The sequence below is a fragment of the Mus musculus genome, chromosome 18, assembly GCF_000001635.26.
Source record: "Mus musculus strain C57BL/6J chromosome 18, GRCm38.p6 C57BL/6J".
Lineage (NCBI taxonomy): Eukaryota > Metazoa > Chordata > Mammalia > Rodentia > Muridae > Mus > Mus musculus.
The window spans coordinates 65822579-65842621 of record NC_000084.6 but is presented as its reverse complement, the minus strand read 5'-3'; the positions used below and the strand labels follow the sequence as shown (position 1 = coordinate 65842621).

The 20043-nt window shown below is 44.5% G+C and overlaps 1 pseudogene; it reads right to left on the bottom strand.

Moving 5' to 3' along the window:
- Positions 1–81: 81 nt before the first annotated feature.
- On the bottom strand, positions 82–253 carry Gm52375 (annotated as a pseudogene).
- Positions 254–20043: the final 19790 nt, after the last annotated feature.

The following is a 20043-nucleotide window of genomic DNA, read 5'->3' as shown; positions in this document are numbered from 1 at the left end:
GCTACCCACTCCATCACTTAGAGATGAGCATCCTGAGTGTAAGCTAGGATGCTTCCTTGAATATTGTCACAGCACCAGTTGGAAAGAAGTACCTGCTAAGTCTGGTGTCCTGTTAAAGTACATGCGTGCGTGCACACACACACACACACACACACACACGAACATACATGCATACATGTACACATGCAAACACATATGCATGTACACATGCAAACACATTCACTTGATCTTAGCCAAAAGGCCAAGAAGCGATGCAAACATGCATGCATGCAAACACAACACACACACACACAGAGCCCACAGGCTTTGAATCAGAGCTCAGTGTTTTTATGTCTCCCTCAGAAATCAATGAATGGGAGAACCCTCTCTTAACCATTAAGCCTAACAATGTATTCTCTTTTTCTGTCTCATGAATATGTATATATGGTGTGCAAACTATCTCTTCCTGACCATTATATGAAATACTCCAGCAAGGCTGTCTAGATCTACTGAGGGTAGGAGATGTTAGCTAATGGTTTTAAATGATTATTTTGTGGTGGTAGTAATAAAAACTGGCTTGAAAATTGTGGCCCTAACGTGATATTCTCTTTTTCTTGAGAGTCCAAGTGTTCTTTAAAAAATAAAAATGTTGTGCATCTTTATTGGGCGCAGGCTTCTGAATTCACAATCTTTTGTCAACATTGTTTATTGTACAAAAGTCATTCTACAGACATTCTAGTTTTATTTGCATCTGAACAGTTCTCTTCTGCCTGTGCTCACGCCTGATTCTTCTAGCCCTTACTTTATGTGCCCCCAGACTGTGTGTTTGTACAAGAATATGCCTTCTGACTGGGCGTGGTGGCACATGCCTTTAATCCCAGCACTCGGGAGGCAGAGGCAGGCGGATTTCTGAGTTCGAGGCCAGCCTGGTCTACAGAGTGAGTTCCAGGACAGCCAGGGCTATACAGAGAAACCCTGTCTCAAAAAACAAAAACAAAAACAGAAACAAACAAACAAAAAGAATATACCTTCTGTGTCCCCTTGGAGAATCGTTCTTGCTATGATACGGGGTCTTTATCATTTGGAACTCCTTTTCCAGTTAATGCTGAGGGGTTTTTTTATTATTATTATTCATGTTGTCAAGCTTCCTGTGACTAATGCTGCCTGCGGGATCATTTCCCAAACCTTCTCTTTAAACCTTTCAACGATTACTTTGTTTTAGCAATTTCTGAATTTGGTTTGTTCTAATCCAGCGTGGTGGCCTCTGCCCTTTAAAAGGCAGGATAATGTGATTTACTCCTTCATATATTTGAATTTATTTCTGCCTTCTAGCTTCTCTTTACTGACCTTTTGCTTTTTATTCTCTGCTTTCTGATTGGCTGACAAAGTTTTTTCTCTTTTCATTAAAATATAATTACTGTTCCCCCTCCTTCCCCTTTCTCCCTCTAACCTTGCTCTCTCTCAAAATCATGAGTTCTTTTTCTTTAGTTGTTGTTGTTGTTGTTGTTGTTGTGTGTGTGTGTGTGTGTGTGTGTGTGTGTGTGTGTGTGTGTGTGTGTGTGTTGGCTGGCTCTGTGTGTCAACTAGACACAAGCTGGAGTTATCACAGAGAAAGGAGCCTCTCTTGAGGAAATGCCTCCACGAGATCCAGCTGTAAGGCATTTTCTCAATTAGTGACCAAGGGTGGGAGGGCCTACCCCATTATGGGTGGTTCCATCCCTGGACTGGTGGTCCTGGGTTCTATAAGAAAGCAAGCTGAGCAAGCCACGGGAAACAAGCCAATAAGCAGCATGCCTCCTTGGCTTCTACATTCACTCCTGCCTCCAAGTTCCTGCCCTGTGTGAGTTCCTGCCCTGACTTCCTTTGGTGATGAACAGCAGTGTGGAAGTGTACGCTGAATAAACCCTTTCCTCCCCAAATTGCTTCTTGGTCATGATGTTTTGTGCAGGAATACAGTCCCTGGCTAAAACAGTGTGTGAATAAATGATCTGCCCAGTCGACATAGTGTTACTTGTATGTTTGTGATTTCAGGGTTGATCAAAGGACTCCTCCCTGGGAAGGACTATTTCTCTCACTCTCAGCACTCCTTAGCTAAAGCCAAGTTGTATGTGGGTCCTCCCACCTCTTCTGGAACGTAGTCCCCTTATTTTAGCATGAAGCTGATTTTTTTTCTGACACTGAACAGAGCTCACCAGTATCTAGTCTTCTCCAGAACAAGGCAGATTCTTGAGTGTGTTATGGTCTGTTCTTAAATAGACCCCTCATTCATCTCTTATAGAGCATGTATCTACTACACTTCTCTTATTTGTTTACCGGGCTGAGGGTTGACAGAGATACTCTTGGAGGCTTGTTATATTCAGTGGGGAATGGACATCCTCATGTGTTTTCTTGTTGTTGTTTTTTTTATTATTATTAGATGTTTTCTTTATTTACATTGCAAATTGTATCCCCTTTCCTCATTTCCCCACCCCTGAAAATCCCCCTATCCCATCCCCTATCCCTCTGCTCACTAACCCACACAGACCAACTTCCCTATCCTGACATTCCACTACACTGGGGCATTGAGCCTTCACAAGACCAAGGGCCTCATTGATGTCCTACAAGGCATCCTCTGCTACATATGCAGCTAGAGCCACAAGTCCCTCCATGTATACTCTTTGGTTGGTAGTTCAGTCCCTGGGAGCTCTGGGGGTACTGGTTGGTTCATATTGTTGTTACTCCTATGGGGCTGCAAACCCTGTCAGCTCCTTGGGTACTTTCTCTAGCTCCTCCATTGGGGACCTTGTGCTCAGTCCAATGGCTGGCTGTGAGCATCCACTTTTGTATTTGTCATGCACTGGCAGAGCCTCTCAGGAGACAGCTATATCAGGCTCCTGTCAGCAAGCACTTGTTGGCATCCACAATATTATGTGTCTTCTTGTTATTATCCAGAGCTTCATATTTAAAAAAAATAAAATGCACAAAAATACGCTCATTTGCCTTTCTTCTTTTAGTAATCAATAATTAATTAAATTTACTGATGCCCTTTTCATTTCTGTGTTTGCTGATGTTTCTTGATTGCATTTGCTTTCTGTCTGGATTTGGTATTTGTCTGGCTGGGTGAGGCTTTGTGTGGTCATCCCTGGTCTCTGCATGTCTGTGAAGGCCATCAGAGTGGCCCCTTACATGATGGTGAACTTGGGTGGAATTCCTGGTTAACAAGATTTTTTTTTTTTTGAGCACATTGAAGATTTTGGTCCATTAACTCTAGAATAAACTGTCACGGATAAAATGTCCACTTTCTGTCTAAAATGTTGCTTTGTAGATTTGGGGTCATTTCTCGCTGATATTCTTACCCACTAAAGAAGGCAGCCAACTTGGAGAGTGGGGCCTAAGCTAACTCACCTTCAAAGAGTTCTTTCCTTTGAGTACAAAGTGTTCTTTCCTTTGGGAAGTCTCTGGGGACCATATTATTTGTACTTTATTCATGGATAGCATTAGATAGGCAGTTCACAAAAGCACACCACCCACTGGCCACTGGCTCGGCACAGTCTGTCCTCCTTGTGATGCAAGCCAGACATCTCTGATGCAAGCTGAGTACCCAGAAGTGCTTCTGTCTGCATTTTTTTTCCTTAATCATTTCTGTCCTTTCTATGGCTGTGATAAACATTGTGGACAAAAGAAACTTGGTGAGGAAAGGATTTCTTTGGCTTGCCGGACACAAAGCATCATTGAGAGAAACCAAGACAGGAACTCAAAGCAGGAACTAAAGCAGAGACTGTGGAGGAAACTCCCTGCTAACATGCTTCTGGGTGGCTGGATCCTTGACCTTTTCATACCATCCAGGCCCACCTCTACCCAGATATGCACTGCCAACACTGGGCTAGGCCCTGCCACATCAATTAGCAACCAAAAAAATGCCCCGGAGACATCCACCAGGCCAATCTGATGGAGGTAACTCCTCAACTAAAGATTCCTTCTTTCTGGGTGGGTCTAGATTATGTCAAGTGGACAAAAACAAGCAAACTAGCTATGATAATAACCTTAAGCTGAACATGTTCAATATTACCCATCTTAGCACTTTAAGTTGGGCATGCTTGAGGTTGGGCCTGCCCCGGAAGCACTTTCTCCTGTGAATATGTACCAGAAAACAATTTCCATTTGTTTCAGGATGACTTTGCTTTAGAGTCGATTCCCTTACTCTCCTTTTCTTACAGAAGGCAAGGAGTCTTTCTCGATTCTTCTTAAATTTTGTTTTTAAGAATGTTTTAGTAGTCCATGTTAGTTACACAGAACAGATTGCATGATGGCGTGTCCATGCATGTACATCATGTACTTTGATCATATTCTTTTTTCACACACACCCATGTGTTTGTTTATGCTCTCTCTCCTCACACAACACAACACAGATGTTCACACACTCACAAACATAGTCACACATACACACAAGCATACATAATACACATAGTTATACACAGACACACATTTACACGTGTATACACTCACATTCACACACACATAGATATATAAACCAGTACACATGCATGCACATATACAAACATATACACACACATACACTAGTAGTCACACACAGACACACTCTCACAAACATACACACACTTATGCATTCACACACACCATGCACTCACACACACACACACATACACACACGCACAAACATAAACACATACATACATGAACACTCACACACACACATCACACTCTCACTCAGCCACTCACTGTCATACTCACACATATATACACACTCACATTTCCCCTCATGTGCTCTCTCTTGCTCTCTCTCTCTCTCTCGCTCTCTCTCTCTCTCTCTCACACACACACACACACACACACACACACACACACACACACACACATACTTTCCCCGTCTGTGTGTGTTTCAGCGGCGTGCTCATCAACCTGTAAACCCTGTGCATTCTCTGGCAATAGCACTGAAATGTTGTGTTCCTCACAAGTGTTCTTGGGTTTCACCAAGACATGTCCAAACACAGGGTTCATTCTCTATCTTTTTCTTAACGCCTTAATTATGAGAGCTCGTGACCTCACTAAACACTAACACAGTCATGTCAGTAACTCTTCAAATGATGCTCCTCTCAAGTTTCTTCTTCTGCACCTCCTTAAATCTCGGTCAGTGTGTACTGTGGGTTCTCCACCTTGCTGTCCTTCTAGTACTTATTAGTACTAGAGTAGCTCCTCCAATTAGGTGTATTAATAAGTGGCCTGCAGTAATGTTAGCTGTTAGCCAGACTGCTAATGCCATAGGTTGAATAAATAGGCTAATTGTTTCAATAATAATAAGTATTGGAATTAGTGAAAGTGGGGTCCCTTGTGGAAGGAAGTTGGCAAGGGAGCTTTTATAACAGTACTATACTAAACTAAAGTTTATAGAAGTGAAGTGTGTGCTTCACTTCTCTATCTTAAGTCACTTGTTCCTCTGACTGTTCATATAGATTCCATGGTGGGGCCTGGGCTTTCTCTTTTATCTATTCATCTTAGTCTAGTCTGGAATTTATCCTAGCCACTGTGTTATTAACTATAGCAACTGTACTCTTTATTTATAAGGTTTCCTGTTGCTTATCTTTTTGTGGCTGATTTTTCTTCCACTTATCTTTAAAGATTCTGAATAGAATTACTTTTAAATAAAAATCACTTTGTTGGTTTATATTATTTTAATTTCAAATTAAATTGATAGTCCTATTATTGATATCCAGAGTTGAAGTTTGCTCTCAGGCTCATCTTTTCTGGGATTCTCTGTCCCTTCCCCTCCTCTTCCCCCTTCCTCTTCTTTTCTGCCATCCTGCAGTGCAGAACAAGCTCTAATAAGAATATGAGAGGCACTGCAACACCACAGAGCCAGCCACAGAAACAGCTTTTGTCTGGGTCCTGCTCCATCCCTTCCTGCCTTCCCTCCCAGCACAGAGCAGTGACCTGAACGACTGTTGGTATGGTTTCTTCCAGTCTTCTTTTTTTTTTTTTTTCCTTTTTTCACACTGAGAAAAACCCATCCAAATCTGCTTTCAGATGGAGACCATTGCTCCATTTCCTTGACATACAGAATTCTTTGTGGGTCCCCTAATCCTTGTGGGCTTTAGCCCAACTTCTTCTCCTTTGGCTGGGATCCCCACAGACGCGCCTGGTACACAAGTATGGCTAATGACACGGATGTCTTCAGAGCATGAACTATGCATGATACCAAGTCCACCCAGCTTCCCATTGACAGACATTCTCTAGATGCTTGGTTGGTGCCTCAGCAGCTCCACACAGCACCTCTTACTGAATCACAGATCCACACTAAAATATAGCCATCGTGCACAGCCTGAACCCTTAACCTTCTCTTCCACACAAAGGTACCCAACACTGATTACACTGACATTATAGGTAAGAAGTTACACTTTAGGGAAGAAACATCTGCGAGTATGATTTTTTATTGTTATTTATTTATTGTTATTTTGGGTGTTGTTGTTGTTACTGTTGTTGTTTTTGAAACAAAGTCTCTCCATATATCTCATTCTGGACTGAAACCTAGCTATGTAGTCCAGGCTGTACCTCCATCCTTCTGGCATCTTAGTTGCCAGGGTTACAGTGCTGTGCCACCATGCCTAGACATGATTTTATGTCTGTAGTTAGCATTCTGGGATAAAGATAAAAGAAACTGTTCTTATAAACCAACTCTATGACCAATGGCAGGGATCTGCTGTCCTCCCCAATGTAGTGTTCCACAGATTGCCATTTCCATTCTATTCTCTGCAGAATTTTGTTAATTCTTTTCTTGATGGCATAAATGCCAGGAAAAATTAGGAGTTGTTTAATGAAGCAAACACAATCCCCCCGGACTGAGTAAGGTCTGGTGCAGCTGGATCCCCAAATCCAGCATCCCCACCCCTTTGCCTCCACCACCGTGCCCAAAAGAAGGACCAAAAAGAAGCTAAAGGAGCTATAGCCAAGGTGAAGGATGGGCCATGAAGAAGATCTGCAGCAAGGTTCTCTGCTGGACCTGTTCCTCCAGAGCCAGAGGCCAAGCCTAAAAAGACTCCTGTAAAGAAGGGAGGGAGGGTACTCAAAGAGCCGAAGGGAAGGCTGACCTGGAGGGATGGGAGGAACCCTGCAGGCGATGGAGATCCCCAAACAGACCAGGCATGATGGATGGAGGCGCCGGAGATGGCAAATGAAACTGTGCGCTGCTGGTAACTGTACAGCTTGAAATGCCATTGTGGAAAAGTTTTATTGAGTTGCAAGGTTTTAATTTTCAAAAAATGATTGATTGATTGATTGATTGATTTAATGTATGTAGCCATCTTCAGACACACCAGAAGAGGGCATCAGATCCCATTACAGATGGTTGTGAGCCATCATGTGTTGGCTGGGAACTGAACCAGAATCCTCTGGAAGAGCAGCCAGTGCTCTTAACTTGCTGAGCCATCTCTCCAGCCCCTATTTCACTTGTTTTAGAGCTGTGCTGTTCTTAGCACACAGAGCACATCATTGTTTGGAAGAAAGGAATACGTGTCACTTACAGAACCTGTCCTCAGCTGGATTGATGTCGGGGAGGACACCTTCCTGGCTAGGTTTGAAAGACCCTTCCTGGCAACCAGAAGGATTCTCTGACGTTGACACATCTGGCAACCCCTGGCACAACATGCCCTGTGGCATGTGGAACTCAAAATTCATTTTTTTTCTGCCAGTTCCTTCCATCATCCACATGACTTAATTCCCTCGAGACCGGAAATCTGTTGGGGCCTGATCTCTAAAATTGGTGTGGCAGGTGTGGCAGGTGATGTGGACTTCACAGTGACATCCATCGGTGTGCTAAGTGTGGTGTGGACTTTGCAGTGATGTCATGAGATGTGATCTCCAGAAGAGCAGTGGCTCCTTTTCTGACAGACTGAGGGTATTCAGGTCAACGACTCTGCCACTGTGATTTCATCTCCTATGAAGATAGGTTCATAGGGATGCTTATGAGAAATGTCAGCCCTAAGCTATCTAAACTGTTCAGCACCCCACATGAACACTCCATTGAATTCTATAGTGGTTTTCTGATCTGGGGAGTTCATATAAAAAGAGAATTTGAAAGTTCCTGTATTCTGTTCATGTTGCCTGACATGTTCTGTCTGAAGTGCCACGCCTTCATGCAAAGTATATTGACTAAAGCTTTGCATAGTCTGTCTTCGGGAGAAAAAGACTTTGGGGTTGCACTTGTTAGATAGTGATTCATTTAGATTTTTTTAAAACAATATTTATTGATCTTAAAGTAGAAACCATATCTTTATGCAACCGTGGATTATATTCCTACGTAGAGGTTTCAGTTTTGCAATATGGTCAAGAGGAGGCTCAGGGTCTTTGTGAGTGCTGACCCCTAATTAATTCACAAGTGCACATGAACACAGTCAAAAGGCTCTTTTGTACAGATGATAACAATAGAACATGATGGGTGGATTTATTTTTAATTAAGACTACAATATTTATTATTGTTGTATCCCTGAGTGGCCTTTAGCAAAAGCAAATTAATACCCTGTACGCACGTCACAGACCTCGTCCCACAGCCGCAAAGGACAAGACGAGGTCACCAGACTAGCAAAGAACCTCAGGTTAAGTATCACTGGACAAAACCCTGGCATTTCTGCAGCTCTCATCCTTTCTATCTGGACACTTAATAAATAGGTACAAAACCTATTGAGTGGCATTTACCCTCCCTGCATTCCGCTTCTTCTGTGCCTGGCAGCCAGAAGCTTGCAGCACTGAAATTCAGATGTCTATAGCACTTACAAACAGTAACCCGCTCCTCACTGTGCTCAGTACCTGTCCTCGTTCAGGGTTGAAAAACAGGCATAGAGCTAGTGTTTCTGGAAGGCAGTCAGACGAGGAAATCAAACAGGTCCTATGATAAAGCGAGCATAAATATTTTCTGAAAAGAGCTAGTTGAGACAGAATACGTCGTTGCTAGATTCAAATTCCTAGATTCAAAGATAACTGGCTTCCATGCAGGCTCGGAGTATTTGTTCATAATTTACAATCTATATCTAATTGTGCTCTGACCTCTAAATTTTTTAATTAATATTCCATCTTTCTTCTGGGACAGGAACTTCAGTGGCCATTCTTAATATTGAACTTTATTTGGGGCTGTCAGGAGTCATTTCCTTGTGGTTAGAGATGCAAATAGCTTTGGCCTTCCTCAGAGGGTTACTTGGCCCTGCCCAAGCCCCTTGTGGGGAAGAAGCTTTGTTTGAACGGACAAACGGAACAAAGGACAAGAGGTGGGAAACCCACACTGAGGAAAGGCAGGGTTTTGTGAAGAAATGAAAGCGAAGACCTGTGGTAGCCATCTCGGAAGGGTTTGCAGCACAGGGGGTCTGCTTTGTAGTTTGATGGTGATCTATGATGTATAATTCCAGCGGTGGAGTCTCAGACTCTTGGCCCCCTGAAGACACAAAGCAAAGGCTGTTGCGAGATGGTACCCATCAAGGCAAGTCAGCGTGGATGGAGAGGGCGTGGCCTTGAGTGATGCGGCCAGAGCAGACTGGGGAATAACAAAGGAAGACTATCTTCCCTGTGGTGTTGAAGTCCAGGATGATTTTCTGCTGATAAGCCTTGTGCCTTGCAACCAAACACTAGCCTCAGAGTGATAAGAAAAGAAGCAGCAACAGCAGAGGTATCGTTCTCCAGACAAGGACTGTAGGCTTCTCCCACTCCTGGTAGGCTTAGCTAACACTACCCAGTAGCTTCAAACGTAATCCCCAAGCTTTAGAGAAAGGGATTGGAAGACTCCAGTGTCCTAGGGTCTTGCTACTCCCGACTGACTACCAGTGGCCGCAGCTGCACGTGCTGGGAGCTTGTTAGAGATCACAGAATCTCAGACCCCATCCCAAACGCTCTTATACTTTACCATGTTCTGTGCGTACAGAGAAGTTGTGAGAAGTATTGCTTTAGGGGCAATGGGATTATGGCTTCATAAAGGAATACAGATGGTTCTCTAGTCCCTTTCCGCCATGTGAGAAGCACACAGCCACAAGATGGCTGTCTATAAATCCAAGAGTGCCCTTGCCAGACACTTGACCTGCCAGCACCTTGATCTTGGACTTTGGCAGCTCCACATCTGTGAGAAGTGGATGGTGGTTTACGGGGCAGCTACTAACCCTTCCCTTTTCCCATGCCCCGCTCAGATAACAAATGAATATGGCAAAAAGTAAGGGAGAGCTACGTAGCCCCAGCATAGCAGAGGCTCTGGGAGTTTAGATCCCTCCAGAACTGCTGGATGTTCAGCTTACAGCCGGTAAGAGTTGCCGACTGCCTGGGACTTCTAGCCCATGAAGTCCATCCCTTATCTTTCTACTGTGGCCTATTTGGTTTTCGAATTTCCTCTTAAGTCACTCAGTCCCCAACATACATCTCACCTGTCACGCTCCTTACTGTGGCTTCTTTCTTTCTTTCTTTCTTTCTTTCTTTCTTTCTTTCTTTCTTTCTTTCTTTCTTTCTTTGTAAGTTCCTATCAGATGCTTGCCAGGCAGTGGTGGCGCTCGCCTTTAATCCCAGCACTTGGGAGGCAGAGGCAGGCGGATTTCTGAGTTTGAGGCCAGCCTGGTCTACTGAGTGAGTTTCAGGACAGCCAGGGCTACACAGAGAAACCCTGTCTTGAAAAACCAAAAATAAAAATAAATAAATAAAATAAAATTTTGCTATTTTAATTTTTGGACAAGTTTGGGCCAAAATTTCAAACTAACCTATGCCTCAAAACGACTTACATACCCACCCATGTGTACACCCACAGGTGACAGTGGCAAGAAGCATAGGCTTTGAGATGTTTTCATCAGTTGATTTTGGGTGGCTATAGTGAGAGACCAACTCTTCTAAATTCAGTCTCCATTTTAGATGAACCTAAACTAAGTTTGAACTCAGGTAAACCGGTACCTAGTGTTAGTTTCCAAGTTACCCCCAACAAAACCAGAGCTTACCTCCAGTTTCTAGGCTAACCCCAACAAGATCTGCATCACCAGATTAATCTCCTCCCAACAAATCCAGCATTTCCAGGTTACCCCCAACAAATCTGCACACACACACCACACCCCCCAGGTTACAAGCCTGCCCCTGCTTAACAACCACCAATGCAGAGGGAGCAGAAGTTAAGTTTATGGTAGGACTCCCAGCACCAGCCTATTCTGCTAAAGACCTCAATAGCTCTCCAATTAATTGCTTGCCAGGCTAGAAACACTCGCCCCTCTCTCACCACTTTCTATACAACCTTGACCCAGTAAGTGTTCAGGGCTCTTCTCCACCAAATCCATCCTACTATGGGTTGGTGGTGGGCTGAGCCCAAGCTCGAGCTTGTAAGTAAAGATCCTTATGCGCTGCATCGGATCGGTTCCTGTCTGGTCTATTGAGGTTCACTAACACTTCCTTGGCACTACAATAGGAAGTAGAGCCTACGTGTGCCCACCCAGAATAGCCTATAAGATTCACCTCAGTGGCTGGAATCACTATTGGAGGATGGAAACAAATGAGGGACTCTGTAGATGAAGACTTTACAGGCTTCCACACCCCAAATTCCCCTGCCTCAGCTCTCCAGATATCTGCAATGACCTCTTTGTTGTAAACTTCCATGATTGAAAGTTCTCTCTCTCCCTCCCTCCCTTCCTCCTCCCCTCCTCCCTCTCTTCTGCTGAGATGGGTAGGCATTAAACCTTCATAATTTGCTATATCTTGCTTATTTGTTCATGAGAGGTGCATGCAGACTATAAAGCGGTAGAGAGAGTCCAAGAAGACCCAAAATGCACTCAGGCAGGGAATAGAGAGAATATTCAACTATTTTTCTCTTCAGTTTAGTGGGGGTTTTTTATTGTATGTTTAGGGATGACTGTCAATAAACCTCCACAGCCCTCACAAAGTATTGAGAAGCTGAGGGGAGAGGATGAAGAAAAAAAAAAGCATCAAGAATAAATGACAACTGCATCCAATCCTCAGATGAAATGACAAAAGTCAGTACCACAGCCTCTGTGTGCAGAGCCCTATGCAGATGCACCCTGACTTTCTCAGCTCCTTGTGCTTCAGGCTTAGCCTTTGACACTTACTGTGACTGCCTGGGGAAGCTCAAAATCCCCAATCCATATATATGGCCTTTTAGTGGGCCTGAGAATCGAGGCCTCCTGATCAGGGTAGCTTAACTGTCTTAGAAGATGTCATGGGAGAGAAGGGCAGGGGCAACCTTAAGTCGAAATCCCCTAGTCTCCATTAGCAAGAGGATGCTGGACTCAAGGTCAAAGGTATACACAGGTCGGTGTATTGCTTTCCTGTTGCTGTGATAGCACGCCCTGACCAAGCAAGCGAGGGGAGAAAGGGTTTATTTTGGCTTATAGGTCCAGAAAAAGAGGTCAAGGTGGGATGTCATGAAAGCAAGAAGCGGACTGATCACATTTATCCCCACATTGGAAGCAGAGAAAACAAGGAATGGGCTCAGACTATAAAACTCCAAAGCCCAGCTCCAGTGGCATACTTCCTCTAACAAGGCTCCACTTTCCAAAGGTTCCATAACCTCCCACAACACCACCAACCTGACACTGTGTTCAAATTCATACATCTGTGGAGGCCAATCTCATCCAAACAATGATAGCCATCTTCTCTCAACCACGTGGTCATCTGGGATCCCAGAGACATCTCTTCCAAAAGCCTTCAGAGGATGCCCAGGGAAAACCTGCTTCAAGTCAATGCAATCCTCAACATATTAGATGTAGAGTTCAGTAAAGTGTGAAGAAGAAAGTGTGCTTGGATCACTCTTCCATGAGCATTGCCATTCACAGATGGGCCACAGCTGGTCACTCACAGATGATGGGCCACAGCTGGTCACTCACAGATGGGCCACAGCTGGTCATTCATTCCTAGATGGACCACAGCTTCCAAGGGATGGCCCTTACAGTCTTAAGTGAGGAAATTCCTTCATGTGGCTTGAAGAAAAGAAGAAAGGAAGTGTGGTCTTCAGATGAGCCATGCTGAGGTGGCTGCATTTGGTCTGTCCTCCAAATCCTGAATCCCTTGATGCCACAGTACAAGGTTTAGGGCTAAAGTCATTATTCCAGGTGTACTGATGGAGCGGGGCCATGGATGGATGGATGGATAGATGGATGGATGGATAAATGGATGGATGGATAGATGGATGGATGGATACATGGAGGGAGGGAGGGATGAATGGATGAATGAATGGAATAAGTATATGGGAGTAATAACTTGGACTGGACACTGGAAATATTGCTTCTTTGCTCATTTAACCCCCTGCATATAACACGCAATAAAGCTTTTCTACTGCGGGACCTCTGGCCTATTTTTCCTTCAACCACTGAAACATGATGATCTTTGCCTCGTGACTCTATTACATCAACTCTTACCCAACCGATAAGAACCTAGCAAATGTTTTCCTGTTTCCACTCACCTTCGTGGCTGCCAATGACTATGTTCTACGTGTTCTCTCTCTGTGTATCTGTCTGTCTGTCTCTCCCTGAACCTCCCCCAATCAGCCTTTGCTCCTTTATTCTTCCTGTCAGTCCAGGGGTCTCTGCTCCTCCATGGAATTTTCCACTCACCTTTTCAATGCAGTTGCTGTCCAGAGTTTCGTTGTCTTCATGTCTGGAAAACAGTGAAGTTACTGTGAAGTCGGTGAGCTCGCACTCCAGGCAAATGCTTCCAGGGGATCCCGTGCGTGGTCGTGCTGATGGAACCTACTCTCTCCACGTCAGAATGTACTTTGGAAGTGAGAAAGTGCCAGGCTTCACAATGCTCCATGTTTCCTACCACTGCTATGGACCAAGTAAAGGCACTCTTGTCTAAAACTCTGGGATCTCAACCAGAGTAGTGGGCTGGCAGAGGGTGGGGGGTCATGGGAGAATCTAACCGTGTCCTGAAAATGACCTCCTCATGAGCTGAACATGCTAGAAAAATTACCAGCATAGTGACTGCTTCAACAGACTCTTTGGAATTAGAATTAAAACCACAGAGAATGTTTTCTGTGAGAACCAACTTCCTCCAATTACTATATTTGATTTCTACTCCATGTTAGTGTGTGTGTTTCTGGGGATTGAACACAGAGCCCTCCCTCTAGGCAAGCCTCCTACCATAAAGCTATATCCACCGTCCTTCCATTTAGTTTCCTAGACAAGGCTCCTTCTGACACCTTTGAATGCAGCAAGCTCCCTTCTTCCTTTTGAACTAGAGAACCAGTAACAAGCCAGTGTTTGCTTGGCACACCATGACCACATGCGTACAAAGAGGCATTTTTACTGATACTTTGTTCCGTTTCAAAGATCTCTCTCACCATGGTTTATTTGTAGACGTTAAACATTAAAAAGTCGAAAGCATAACATTTAATTAGACAGATGTGAAAGATATTCTCTCAACGCTCTTTTCCGTTTCTGTTCCCCCATGTTGGTTGAAAAGGCATCTGGACTGCGCAGTATCTGCATGACGTGGGACCGTATAACGTAGCTTTGCCCTGGCAGGGACTGAAATATCCCATCTCCAGGATGATTGCTAGATTGGAGAATGACTCATCAGGCTCCTTCAGGTCTTTAATTCACTCTTGAGTTCCAACTGACTACTCAGTGCCACAGGTAGAAGCGCTAAGTAGTGGGCTGATTCTGTTAGGAACCGTTTCCTCCCCTAGTGAGAAGATAGAATCAATCTATCTGACTTTAAGTCCACTGATCTAATCACGAGGGCTTGAAACTGATCACTAAGGAGGCGGGGGACGTCTACCTAGCATAATAGAGAAACCGGATGCTGGGAAATATGGCAGGCGAGTCACGATGAATCAGAAAAATTACAGAGGAAATTCTCAGTAATTACCAGGGAGGAAGAGATCAGATGTTTCCATATCAGTGGGCAAATCAGGGAAAGGAGATGAAATCAACTCCAGTTCCAGTGAAAGGGAAAATTCTGCCTCACAGATGAGTTCAAAGAATAAAACCTGCAACGGTAAGGCGATGGAAGGCTGTGTTCTCCCAAACAAATTCTTAGCAAAAAAAAAAAAAAAAAAAAACTCAACAGTTTGAACATCAGTAAACAGACTCTAAAGTTTATATGGAGTGCCCAAAGACCCAAGGGGGCCAACACAGCACTAAAGGTAAGAGAACAAAGTTGGAGGGCACATAGTACTGGATTTTAACAATTGAAAACCGAGACCAGGAGGGGTTGAGGCTTTGGCTCAGTTGCGGAAGTACCGGTGCCGAAGCTTAAGGACCTGAGTTCAGAACCCAGCGGTAGTGTGCACCAGTAACACAAGTGCTGGGTAGGGTGCTGGGTGGCTTAGAGATGGGCAGATCTTGATAGCTCATTAGCCAGTCAGTCCAACTGAATCCATAGCCCCAGATTCTGTAAGAGACCCATCTCAAAAAAATAAGGCAGACAGGCATTAAGAGGGGTACTGATCTCAACCTCTGGCCTCCATACCCACACATGCACACACACACACACACATACACACACACACACACACACACACACACACATGTGCACATGGCTCACGCACACACATATACACATGTATGCACGCAAGCACACACATGTGCACACACAGAGGCACTGGGAAAGTAAACCAAAACTGATCAATAGAACAGAATGGAGAAATAGAAACACACAAATCTGGCCAACTGACCTCTGGCAAAGGCAGAAAGGCAAAACAATCAAGAGAGGGAAATCTCCATGTGTGTGAAAAAGAGAAAAGTAAATATCCACACCAGCATCCACACACACCTCTCACCACCTAGGAAAGCTAACTAGAATGAATCGCACACTGACGTTTGCAAAACTGTACGACCCCTAGAAGCCAACACAGAAGAACATGGAGATGGCCTTGGATGCAGCGATGAAGGTTTAGAGATGGCCTAAAGGGAGTAAGCTGGGCGTCATTAAAATTCATAACAATTAAAGGCAATGTCAAGAGAATGAAAGAGACTGGGAGAAAATACTTGCAAAAGAGAATTCTGTTTAAAGGACAATCAAAATATTGTAAAAGGGCTCTTAGCAGTAAGAAAGTAATTTAAGATGAGCAAACCACCGGAACACTTCCCCACAGAATATCTAGATGAGTAATAAATACACAAGCATGCCCGATATGGTATCAGAAATCAAGATTGTTTAATGGGCCAAGATGCTGGCTCAGGGGATAGGCGCTTAACCCACATAAAATGCTGAATGTGGCTACATATACGCTTGTAACCCCAGCCTTACCAAAGAGGAGCTGAGACAGGGGCTTGTTGGCTTCCTGTTCATTGCTAAGGTTAGTGAGAGGCCCTGTGTTGGGGATTTAAGGTGGAGCATGCTTGAGCAGGGCAGCTGACATCTTCCCCTGGCCGCCATGTATACAGGGATAGGTACACATGCCTCAGCACATACACACACACACACACACACACACACACACACACACACAGAGACATGTGCATGGAACACACACACTACATACATACAAGACACCCACTGCATAGCTATTAGAGCGCTCAAAATCCAAGACACTAAAAAGCCAGTGTTGATAAAGATATGGACTGAGAGAAATTGCCTCTGTTTATAAAGAGAGTTTGACAGTTTCTTAGAAAATGAAATGCGCTCGCTCTTAGCATAGGCTTGAGTAATCACATCCTTGGACTGACAACTTGCACCCGACAAAGCCCTGCATGGTGTTTGTAGCAGCTTTAGCCACAGCTAACCTATCCTCCTGAGTGTGACCAGAGAAACTGTGCAATATTCAGATGACAGAACAGTATTCAGCACTTAAAGGTAAATGAGCTGCCAACCACCGAAAAGACACGAAGGAGATCTAACTGAGTGGCGTTAGTGAAGGGAGCCTGTCTAGCAAGGCAGGCCAGCTTCACTGCGTGTGATTGCAGTTCTGTGGAAGGGGAAACTATGGGGACAGCAAAGAGATCAATATTTTCCAGGAGTTGGAGGTAGAGTGGGCATCTTTAGCACGGTGAAAATACTGTACGAGATTAATGACAGATACATCTTTTTGCATTTTTTATTTATTATCATTGTGTGTAAACATGATGTGTACCTGTATTCATGTCACATGGCACACATGTGGGGGTCAGAGGACAACTTTATGGAATCCATTCTCTCCTTGTACCTGTAAGCAGGTTCCTGGATCAAATGAGGTCAACTTGCTTACCCAGCAACCACCTTTACCCACAGAGCCATCTTGCCAGCCCTAACCCATCTTTCCATATGTGTTTAAAAGCCCACAGAATGTTCAAGATTCTAATGTGAATGAACTGTGGACTTTGGCTGATGGCAGATCATGTAAACTCACTGACTGTGGGTGGTATGTGTGCCATGGTGACAGGGCATGTTGCTATGAGATGCCATGCATGCACAGAGTATGTGGGAAGCCTTCGTAGTTCCCACTAAATTTTGTTATGAATTTAAAACTGCTCTAAAAATAATCCTTATCGAAGAAACAAAATTCTGCAGTATTGGAGAGGCCACAACCTTGTAAGGAAATCATAAAGCCTAAAAAGAGGCAGACAGTAGAGGGAAGAGGCGGAAAACCTTGAAGAAATCCTAACGTCTAACGCCCGGTCTTAGAAATCACACAGAAGCAGCACCCCATTTCTCCAAAGGACACACAGCTGGGCAGGAGGGGTTGTGGTTTTTCATGGCGCCCTAAAGCATCATTGGGTTAAGGGCAAAGACTTGAAAGATATGTCCTAGGATATGTCCTCTAGGCCAGGAGTCCTGAACAGGATAAGAGATGAGAAATAAAGCCAAGCATAAGCAAGCAAGGAGGTGAGCATCTATGTATACATTCGCACACATTCACACTCAACCTGCCACAATTACATCCCTGTGATGATGCGCTGGAGTCTGGGCTCGTGAGCCAAAATAAACCAGTATCCTATAAGTTACTATTAGTCAGGGTGGTAGTTTGAATAGAAATGGACTCATGTGGTTGAATGTTTAGCCCATAAAGAGTGGCATTATTAGGAGGTGTGGCCTTGTTGGAGGAAGTGTGTCACTGTGGGGGTGGGGTTAGAGATCTCAGATCCTCCTACCGTGGCTCAGCCTTTTCTGCAGCCTGAGGGTCAAGTCGTAGAACTCTCAGCTCCTTCTCCAGCACCATGTCTGCCTGCATGTTGCCATGCTTCCTGCCATGATGATAATGAACTAAACCACTGAACTATAAGCCAGCCCTAGTTAAATGTCCTGAGTTCAGTTTCCAGCACCCACACTAGGTATCTTACAACAGACAGCCTGAACAGGCAGAGCCCGAACCTCTAACCTCCACAGGCACCTGCGTTCCTGGGCACATACCCCCCACAATTAAAAACACAAATAAATCTAAACAAGCAAGCAAAACATTCAGAGAAAATGTAAGTGGAATTTTTATGACCAAAGATAATACTTAAGAATATTCCAGAGGATCTCAAAGGAGTCCAGCTTTGTTACAATCTACATACTTAATCTGTTCTTGGCCCTGATCCTAATTCTGGAGACAAGGACTGGGGCCAAGTTGGTTGTTACCAACTGCTCAGTGGTAAATAGAGGTCATGTTGTGATCCTATGTTGTGACCCAGGAGCCCTCTTTCTCTCTACGCACTCCTACACTCCACCATTTGTCTCATTTGAAACAGAGGAAACCAGTTAAACCCAAAGCAAAGGTGAAGGATGGCTCTCTGCCGGGAATTTCAGAATGAGAATAAACTGATTGGCTAAGGCACTGGGCCAAAAGCTACTCTCTAAGACGTGATGCTCAAATGCAAACTGAATGAGTGATCCCTAATAGTGAGGTTAGCATTGTCTTGGGTGGAGATATGGTGAGAGAGATACAATGTATCTATCTACCCTTTCTTCCTCTCAGACAACCTTAAAACGTCTTCATGAAGACCAGAAGGAAGGTCTGAACAGCCAGGCAACTTAAGCCCATTTATTCCCAATATGTGCAGAAGTTTGGTTTTCCTGGTTCTCAGTCCTGCACAGAAGCCACCTAGGGATGGGTTTTCAGGAGGCTGTGGTGCCCAGGCTTGCTTCCCCTAGCCCAAAGATTCTCATACTTGGTGCATTTAGAAAGGTCACCAGGCTGGAGAGATGGCTCAGCAGTTAAGGGCACTTGTTGTTGTCTTCTAAAGGACCTGGTTTTGATTCTCAGCATCCACATCTGTAGCTCCGTGTCCACTGGAGCCAACACCCTCTTCTGACCTCTGTGGGTACTGCACACACATGCTACATTGTAGTCTCCCCTCCCCTAGCCTGAAACCTGCTTGCTCAGGGGTGGAGCTTGCCGCTCAATTGTTCTGCCACGCCCACTGCTGGAGGCTGCCACTTTCCTGTTCCGGAGCCATCACGTGTTCACCTGCAACCTTACTCCTAGATTATTTGGCGGGAATCGGGCCCCTTCCCCTCCTTCATAACGGAGTGCCGGAATAGTAAAAATTGAACCTTGAGCAGAGCCTTGTCTTGGTTCCGTCCTTATCTCGCGCAGCCTAGCCCCTCTTCTCTTCCAGGTTTCCAAAATGCTTTTCCAGCTAGAACCCAGACATGTGAGCGGCTGGTCAGACACAACAGTACATGATGGCAAAACATCCATACACATAAAATGAAATTATATGTTTGAAAGGAAGGTCCAGAATTGAGCTAAGAAGATGGCTCAGTAAAGCACTTGTCACACAGGTGTGAGGACATGAGTTAAAATCACCAGGAGCCACATAAAACCAGATGTGGTAGTGCTCATCTGTAATTCCAATCTCCCTTCAGCAGGGTGGGAAGGAGAAACAACTGACTCCAGATGCTCAGTGGCCCACTAGCCTGGAGCACACACAGTTGCAAACAAGGCACCCTGAGTCAAACAGGATGGAGAGCAAGGGCCAACACCCACAGAGTTCTCTGACCTTCATACATGTGCTGTGATGTGTGCATTCTTTCCCCCACAACATACAGATAAATTAAAAATATTAAAGGTCAGAATTCCTCTTTGTCACAACGGTTCATTTGCCTGGGTTTGTTGAGACAAAATATGTCCAAACTTTTAATAGAGGAATTCAGTATCTGCAATCTGGCATTGGACTGTATATGCAAGCACACACTTCAGTCATTGTC